We start from the raw sequence: 9,390 nt of genomic DNA, 5'->3' as shown, positions 1-9,390 counted from the left end.
AAAATAAAATAAAACCCATGACGGATCAACGGCGATGTTGAGACGTTGAGATGTCGAGATGGATTGAAACGGCGATGTCGTTACTGACTGTGAAATGGCGATGCCATTCGTTTGACTCCGAGAGACGGCTTGAGACAACGATGCCGTTAGTTTGAGATCGATAGACGGTCTTGAAGCGGCGATACCGTTACTGAATGTGAAACAACGATGCCATTCATGTGAGGCCAAGAAACGGCTGCCACGGAGGCCGCGATGTGGCACGCACGGAGGCGACAACAAAGAGGCCGCAATGCGGCAAGGCCAAGATTTGGCAAAAAAGATTAACCTCGCTCTGATACCATGTTAAAGGAGAGAGAGAGAGAGTCTTGAGGTAAATTTCCCTTAGATTAAGTATTGAATGTGTATATATAATATATATATATATATAAGTAGAGGAGGGTGAGGTGTGCTCTCATAACCGATGTGGGACTAAACCCACGACTAACACACACAATAATATCAACATTAGTAAAATAAAAATATGCAAAAATAATATGTTTTTCTATCACAAGCATTTGCACGTGTCAAATTTCTAGTGACAATAAAAATATATAATTAGTGCTAATTAGTCCCCCAACTCATCAATGAATACTTGTTTGGTGCCTTATATTGGAAAAGCTATATTTTGTAATATTAATGAAGAAAATGTCATGAAAAGATTTCAAGAAAAGATTAGGAGAATAATGATACTGTAGACACCATAATCTAATTTGAATTATGATTTTAAAGTTTTGTTATATAGTGCTAATTTGTCAGTCTTTAGTCTTGTTTGTTGCGGAAAACATGTAGAAACCACAAGAAAAGAAACAAAACCACAAAAAAGGTGTTAATATTTTAGAAAATCCATTTTAATTTCGTAGCATGTGGGATTTGAACTTGGGATACATCTTAAAGTCTCTATCACTACATCAAAACTTTGAAATTATGGTATGGTTGAGAGCTATTATTTTATATTCTAACTAGAGTAATCTCCATAAACTCTCTCACAAATGATCTATTATTCATATTCTCTCTGTGTTTTTCTCTATTTTGTCATGCATTATCCTAGTGAAAACTTGATATTCATGTGGGAGTATAATCCTACATCAGATATGATAAAAAAGAACAATAAGTTTAAAATAGGAATTGGGGCCAGTACGTATAGCCACTATAACTTTTGGATTAAAAATTACTAACTATTTAAGGCCTATTAAACTCTACTGTATCAGAGCTAAGATTATATAGCCCAAACTTCAACAACGACGTAGGTGAAAAGGATGCCCCCGTTTTACTCTTGCAACAAATTGTATCAAAAATAAAAAGACAGCCGGTTTCTCCCAAATTGTCAAATTTGAAACCCCGTTGAGTGTCACGTGACAATACCTAGGCTAGAAGAAGCCAGAAGGATACAACTCGTGTACGATTATGCTAGGGGTGAGCACGGTTCGGTCCAAACCGAAAAAACCGACCGAACCGAACCGAAATTAAGAGTTTGGTTCGGTTTTACTTGTAGGGCGGTTCAGGTCGGGTTGAAAACTTTTCAACCCGAACCGACCAAACCGACCGATACCCATTAATCATTTCACTAACACCCGACCCGTGCGTGAATCCGTGATACCCAGTCACTCCGTCACTCGTAATTCCTAAACCCTAAATTAAATCTCATTCCCAATTTCAGCCGTCACTCCCCCTCCCCTCACTCGATCCTCATCCTCTCCTCACTTCGACTCCGACTCCGACTCCTCAGTTCGTCAAATCTCATTCCCCGTGCGTGAATCCGTCCGTCCGTCAACTCCGACTCCTCCGTTCGTTAAATCCGCCGCTCAGCACTTCGCCACCAGTCGCCACTTCACCTAAAATCTGACTCTCTCACTCCGTCGACTCCGACTCTCCTCAGTTCCTCAGATCCGTCGCTCGTCAATTAGCTGCCATCCGCCAACCGTCACTTCAGTTGACTCTGACTCTCCTCAGTCCTCAGATCCGCCGCTCGGCACTCCGCAGTCTTCATGGGGACACCCGAAGCCGAAGCATCTCCTCCGGATCTATCTCCGGCTTTGGGGACACCCGTCACACCCGCACCCATGGCCGAGGCTGAGGTATAAACTGAAAATTACCCTCTTTCAGTGTTGAATGTGTTGTTCAGATAGTTTTTGTTATAAATTTTTAAAACTGTATACCCTCTTACAGTCTGGTCACATTACAAAGTTTCATTTTTCTGGTTTTGAGAATTGAAGAATCAACTGTACATCACTCTTCTACGTCTCAATTAAGAAATTTCATCACCTATTTGTCCTTCATTTCTTCATTCAGATATGATAATAATACATTTTATCAATTGTCTATTGCGTTACATAGAGGTTGAAAACACATTAATGATATTTTGATGATTTAACTCTCTACGGTTTGAAGTATGACGCTACAGACTACCAGTGAGGACTATGAGGTCATACAGATTAGTATTCCTCCATTTTTTTTAGAGTTGTATCCCTAACACTGTTGGTTTTCCAATGAGTCCTTAGGAGGTGCTGATTCGTTTAACTAACTTGACGAGTGTTCTTGTAGCACCTTGAACAGCAACACAAGCCCGCCTTAATTTGATTTTTGCTTTGTATATTGCAGGACGACGATAAGGATGACGACTAAAGCAGGAAAAGAGGTGTAGGACCGAAATCGTTTAATCTCCTACTTTGTTGTTATCTTTTTTTTCTTTAACACATTTTGTTATTTGATAAAGTTAGAACCGAACAAAACGAAGCGAACCGAACCGAACCGACTTGCAACGGTTCGGTTCGGTTTTGAATTATAGGCGGTTCGGTTTCGGTTGTTCAAATTTTGTTAAAAACCGAACCGAACCGAACCGTGCTCACCCCTAGATTATGCCATAAAAAAAATACCGAATTTCTAGATTGAATGCCACCTTAGGTACCGTTTGGCAAAGAGTTAAGTGAATGGTTAAGTGAATGGTTAAGCAGACTTAACCCCTTGTTAATTCGTCAAATACAAAAAATCTATACAATGGTTAAAGTGAGTTAACCCTTCATAATTTGCCAAACATAAAAAATATAAAAGGGTTAAGCTAACCCCTCTAGAGGGATTAAAATGAGTTAATCCCTCAAAATGAGGGGTTTACTAATACTCCTATTTAGAAGGATTAAGAGTTAACCCTTCTAATTATAAAAAAAATAGTCAAAATCATTGTTATTCCCAAACACTAAAACTGATCACAATGGTTAAAATAAAACTTATTTAACAGGTTAATAATTTAGTCTTTCAGATTATTAAATGAGCTAAGTACATTAATCATTCTCTTTAACCCCTCTTCCTTAACCCTTTGCCAAACGAGGCCTTATAGTTCAGATTTACAAACCAATAATCAGAAAGCATAGAATCAAACAGGTGTAGCGGAATTGACTAGCAAATTTTCTTATATAAATAATTTTTTACAACTTTCCTTTCACGTGTCTGTTTGCTAGGACCAAATATATATATAATTGAAACTTTACGATTTTACAAACAGCGTATCTTAATAAGTAACTTGCTTGCAAACTTGTCCGATGAGGACTTTCAAATGTTGAACTTGACTATGTGTGGTCTAGGTGCATTTGTTTCCCGAACAAATCCAAGAGGATATTATTATCTGTTAAAGACTAAATCTTGTCTTGCCTACCAAAGAATGGACTAATCAAAGAAACAAGATATATTTATAAAATTTGTAGTTCTGTGGGAAATGAAAATGAGGCTAGCTAGGTTATAAGACTATACCTCAAGAAGGGATCATCCTGTTGAGCATATGCTTACTAAATCCTCGAAAACCTTCTCAAAATTGCTTTTTTTCATGGGTTAATTGCATATAAACCGTCCTTAGTATCATACTTTGAAACTTATTATCTGTGTGATTTTGTTTTGGCATATAGGTTTAGATTTATTTTTATTACTCTTTTACCCTTGGATAGACGAACTAATTTCACCCAAGGTAATATTAGCCCAAAATTTACCCAAATGATAAAAGAGTCAAATTAATTTCATTCATGGAGTCTATAAGTCAAAATCAGACGGTAGAGATGACAAGTTCCACAGTGAGATCCTATTGTTGTGCGCAGCGGAAATTTCGGCAGAGTTTCTGGTGCACAATAAGAGAGAAAGATCGATAAGAATTCTTGTTTCTCAAAGGGAACAAGAATCTGAAAGCCTAATATCCCATCAAAGTGGGATATTAGCTCTTCCTCTCGTCAGCTCTAGGACTGCGCGTCGAGGGATCCTAAAAACTATTACAATTGCCACAAACTCAAACAACCAATTTTACGTGGTTCGGCAAACTGCCTACGTCCACGGGGCAAGGAGGGGGAGATCTACTATTAAAGAGAAAAAGAATACAATGGGTTTACAACTCTCAGCAAGGAGGGGGAGATCTACTATTAAAGAGAAAAAGAATACAATGGGTTTACAACTCTCACAATCTAAACTCTCAAATAGGCTCCTTGCTTTTCTTCACAAGAAAAGGTCAGCCTCCAATTATTTTCTCTTTCTTCACAAAACTCCTTTGCTATGCGCCTGCACACACAAATCAGTCGCCAACGAAAAACTTCTGCACCCTCAATAGTACGCCGAAAACAATCACAGCCTCCTGCTTTTGTTCTCCCGCACTGCCCAAAAACCTAGGAACCGACTTTGTGTATTTATAAGCACAAAGTCGGGTGGGCCTGAGAAACAAAATTCTCCACCTCATGGGTCCCCACGTGCCAAGTTCATGTGCCACGTTCGTGGCCTCCACTAGCCGCAAAAAACACGTCCACAATTCTCCACCTCGGTGAAGTTTTCGCAAAACTGAGCCGACACCAACCAAAACAAATATCTCACTTGTTGTGTCCAGTACGAAGTGAAACAATTCACGACAACGGACTCAATCCATAACAAGTCGAGAACCCAAATGAGAGTGCAAACACTCTCCAAACGTCAGTATCTACTCACCAAATCGATCTCACCCCCCATCAACATCCAACCGGCTGCATCTGAAAGACTACCTACGTATCCTTTTGCCCAAGGAATGAAGCCGAACGTAGTTCACCCAAATGGCCGCGAACGACCTCAAACCAATAGAAGAGTCCGCAACCCTTCTCCAATATCATCAACTCTGCGGCTGATAGTACCTCCAATGGCCTCAAACACCTCCACCTGAGGCGAACCAATGGCAGTATCCAAACTATGTCTGTCAGCTGCACTCGAATCAAAATCCAACTCATCATCTGCATCCGAATCCAAATGACTTCCACGCTGTGTCACCTCAGCTGGAATCCCAACCAATGCAGAATGACCTGGAGTATGTGGGAAAATCCCCACCCAATGTGGAGTAGCATCAATCTCCACCCGCTGCGATACCTCTAAGGTCTGTCCAAAACTCTCCACCTGCTGAGAGTCAATTAGCTCCCTCATCGAAGCCTCATCCAAAGTGACACAATCAGACCTATCTTCCAATAGAGTTATAACTCCAATCACAGCAGTTGACAACTCTTTAATAGGATGACCCAAATATGTCGAAGCCTCTGTCCAAAAACTCTTCTGCAAACCATTGCTCGACCACAAACACCGATCCTCCTCCAGAAAGGCACGGTTCTCCAAATTTGTCACCCTATTTAGTTGCCCCAAGATTTCCTTTCCAACGAAGTGTCTCGAAATGCCGTGAGCTCGGCTCCAATACAGAAACATGTCCATCTTGTACCTCCCACCAAAACCAGAATGGAGTACCTTCACCTTTCTGTCTGTCACACACTTCTTCAATCTGTTGGAAACTACTAGGACTTTCTCCAAAGGGGATTTGGTTGCAACCCAAACACGCCTAGAACAACCACCAACAAAGGAAACCAAACGCCTATTACCTCCCAATGATGCCCCCTTGGAAGGCCCCCAAACATCCACGTGAACTCCTCCAGAACGACCATTAGCACGGTGAATAGAGGTGCCACACTTCACCTCGGTCTTCTTGCTCACATCAACATGTTCACTGGACTTCAAACTGCAGGTCTTTACACCCTCTTTCAATCTATGCGAGGAATCAATACTGGAATGGCCAAGCCCCAAATGCCACAGTCTAGTCGAATCAACAGAATCCCAGCTCTCCACCTCGCCACTATAGCCTCTACGTCAGTAATACAGGTATCTCCTGAGCCCTTCATCAAATACAGAGTCTTCGGCATCTGAGAACCATGTTTTTCCTGAGGAAAGTGTGCCTGTCTTCATTGGATTTCATTAGAAACTTTCAAACGTTACAAATGAATTCAAATAACAAAAATAAAAATTACAAACTTGTCGAAAATAAACGCAAGATCGCGTTTAATCGCTCTTGCCTGCGTGGCGTCTTTGGCTGTGATGGGGACGTCGATCATTCCGTGGACTACCCTGGCAATCAGATCTGATCCAGAAAATCTTTGGTCGTGGTCGAGAGCTTCGTGATCCGAGAGAGATCTAGGAAACTTGAAGCGCCTATATCGGCTAAAACGAATATTTGCTTCTTCTTAGCGATTACGGCAGGGAAGCTAAGGAAACGCGACAGGCGTGAGCAATCCGATTGAAGACCTTCTCGCTGTGTTGAAGCGCGTCGACACTCTCACTGCAGCAGGGTTCGCCAACTCTCCTAAAAATCGCAATCCTCAAAATTGAGGCCCTAAGGTCTATTTATAGGCTAGGCGTGGCGGTACATAGGCGTTTGGAGAAACACCCTCTCGGTGTCTAGGAAAAGCCTAGACACCCTCGGGGTGTAGGCAAAGCCCAGACAACCCTGGGTGTCTCGGCCAAGGCCGAGACACCCTAGGGTGTCTCGGCCAAGGCCGAGACACCCCTGGGGTGTCTAGGCTTTGCCTAGACACCCCTGGGGTGTTTCGACTTTCCCGAGACACCCCGGGTGTCCCAGTTCAGCCTGAGACGCTCCGTTGTGTACGTTTGATTGTTTCCGCCGTAAATTCTTCGTCCGAACTCGGATTTGAGTGATTCCAAGTACGTCGAAAGCTTGACGAAGAGTTCCATCCGCTCCGATGGTTGGATTATCTGTAGAGTGATCGAGATATGAAGGGCATTGTTCTTTTTGTGAACATCGCAGGGTTCCCGATTGGCCCGTGCCTCCGTTATTCCGAAATTCTATCGGCTCACGTAGTTCGTCGATTCACTTCAATCGTTCATCGACGTCAATCGAACTCCTGTGGATCGGATAGTGACGTTCATCGTCGCTCTTTTTCGTGGAGACTTATAGGCAATTTTCGATGCCTACAGATACCCCCTCCAAAGTGTTCCTGACTCGTTTCTTTTATAGAAGAGGCTGGAATACTTTGGATGTGATTGGTCTAGCATTCAGTCGGCGTAAAGGACCTGCAGTTAGCTTCAACTCTTGGCTCCTTCGATTTTCGGTCTATTCGATGCTTTGACGAATAGCCGAAGTTCTTCCGGCGCTGCGTTTATCGCTTGGCCATCGTCGGAGTCTCGAGTCTACAGCTGATGAATTGAGTTTGGCTTGTGTCATTGAGTTGACTTTGAACTACCTCCATCATATTGCGTTGACTTAGGGTTTCGGATCACAATATGTTGATTTTTTGTTGCAACGCGTTGACTGGCGTTGATCTAGGATTACGCGTTGACCGGCGTTGACCCTAGGGTTTCGAATCGTCGATCGTTGACTTTGGTCGCAACGCGTTGACTAGTGTTGACCTAGGGTTACGCGTTGACCGGCGTTGACCCTAGGGTTCCGAATCGTCGAACGTTGACTTTGGTCGCAACGCGTTGACTGGCGTTGACCTAGGGTTACGCGTTGACCGGCGTTGACCCTAAGGTTCCGAATCGTCGAACGTTGACACAGTTTATACTCGTACGTTTACTGGAGTATACACAGTTTAAGCTCTTAAGGTATTAGAACACGGCGGTCCCAAGTTTCGGGGTTGCAGGACCAACTGTTAAAGCTGATTCATCTGCATTTGTGGATCTTTAATGTGGTTGGATAATCGAGTCACGAGACCAACTAACAGAGCTGATGCATCAATGACTCGCATTTATAGAATTTTTTGGCAAATTCTCAGCCATCAACGGGTTTGATGAGCCTTTACCGACCACCGTTTGAGTCGGGCTAGCATGCAGATTGTTTAGATCCGTTCTGCACATAACGTTGTGCTAAAAGAGTTAACTCTTTTAGTGCTACGACATTAAATACGTAGACTTCGTCTTTCTCACGGGAATAGACTACCCGGCAACGCGTGTTAGGCGCTGACTTATCCTTACTTAGGATTCAGGATAAAAATCCCCAGACTCGGATTCTGGTGTCTTCTTCAATCGGTAAAAGACTAAACCGGCAATGTGTGTTAGACATAGACTTTGGGATTTTTGGCAAACCCCAGCCATCAACGGGTTTGACATGCCTTTACCGATTACCGTTTGAATCGGGCTAGCATGTGAATTATTAAAACCCGTTTCACATGTAACGTTGTGCTAAGAGAATTATTTCTCTTAGACTTAATGCTATGATTTGGAATACATAGACTTCGCCATTTCTTACGGGAATATGGCATCCGGCAACCGTTGACTCATCCCTTCTTAGGCTTCGGGATGAGATTCCCCAGACTGGAATTCTGGTGTCTTCTTCAATCGGTGAAAGACTAAACCGGCAACGCGTGTTAGGCGTTGACTTATCCCTACTTAGGATTCGGGATAAAATTCCCCGTGCGTGTGAGGCACGGATTATGGTTTTTTTAAAAACACCCTGCCACAATGTTGAATATGTGGTCTTTTGTCCTTTTTACGGTCAAAGACTAACCGGCAACGCGTATTAGACGCTGACTCATCCCTCCTTAGGCTTCGGGATGAAATTCCCCAGACTGGAATTCTGGTGTCTTCTTCAATCGGTGAAAGACTAAACCAGCAACGCGTGTTAGGCATTGACTTATCCCTACTTAGGATTCGGGATAAAATTCTCCGTACCTGTGAGGCACGGATTTTGAGGGTTGAAAAAGTACTGTCTTCTCTTGGGGCAAAGACGAACCCGATGCGGGAGAGGAAGAATTTTATATTCTATCTCCCAAAGCTGAAGATGAAGAATTTTATATTCTATCTCCAGTTAGAAAGGAGACTCGAGGTGGGATCTCCACCCTCAGAATCCGGAAAGTTAAAACTAGGAGTGGGATCTCCACTCCGAGAATCGAAAAGATTCAAGCAACCCTAACTTTTATAGGTTTGATTGCTCAAATTGAAGGTGGACCTCTCGTTCATGGAAGGAATCGAGAGGGGAATCTGGCTTTGGCCCTAACTTTTATAGGTTTGACCAAGGGAGCATGAAAGTGGAATACAGGTAGCAAAGAAAGTGCCAACTCGTATTATCACTCAAAGGGAGACTTTAATAAT

This window comes from Asparagus officinalis, chromosome 3 (assembly GCF_001876935.1).
Source record: "Asparagus officinalis chromosome 3, Aspof.V1, whole genome shotgun sequence".
NCBI lineage: Eukaryota > Viridiplantae > Streptophyta > Magnoliopsida > Asparagales > Asparagaceae > Asparagus > Asparagus officinalis.
This window is presented reverse-complemented; position numbering follows the sequence as displayed.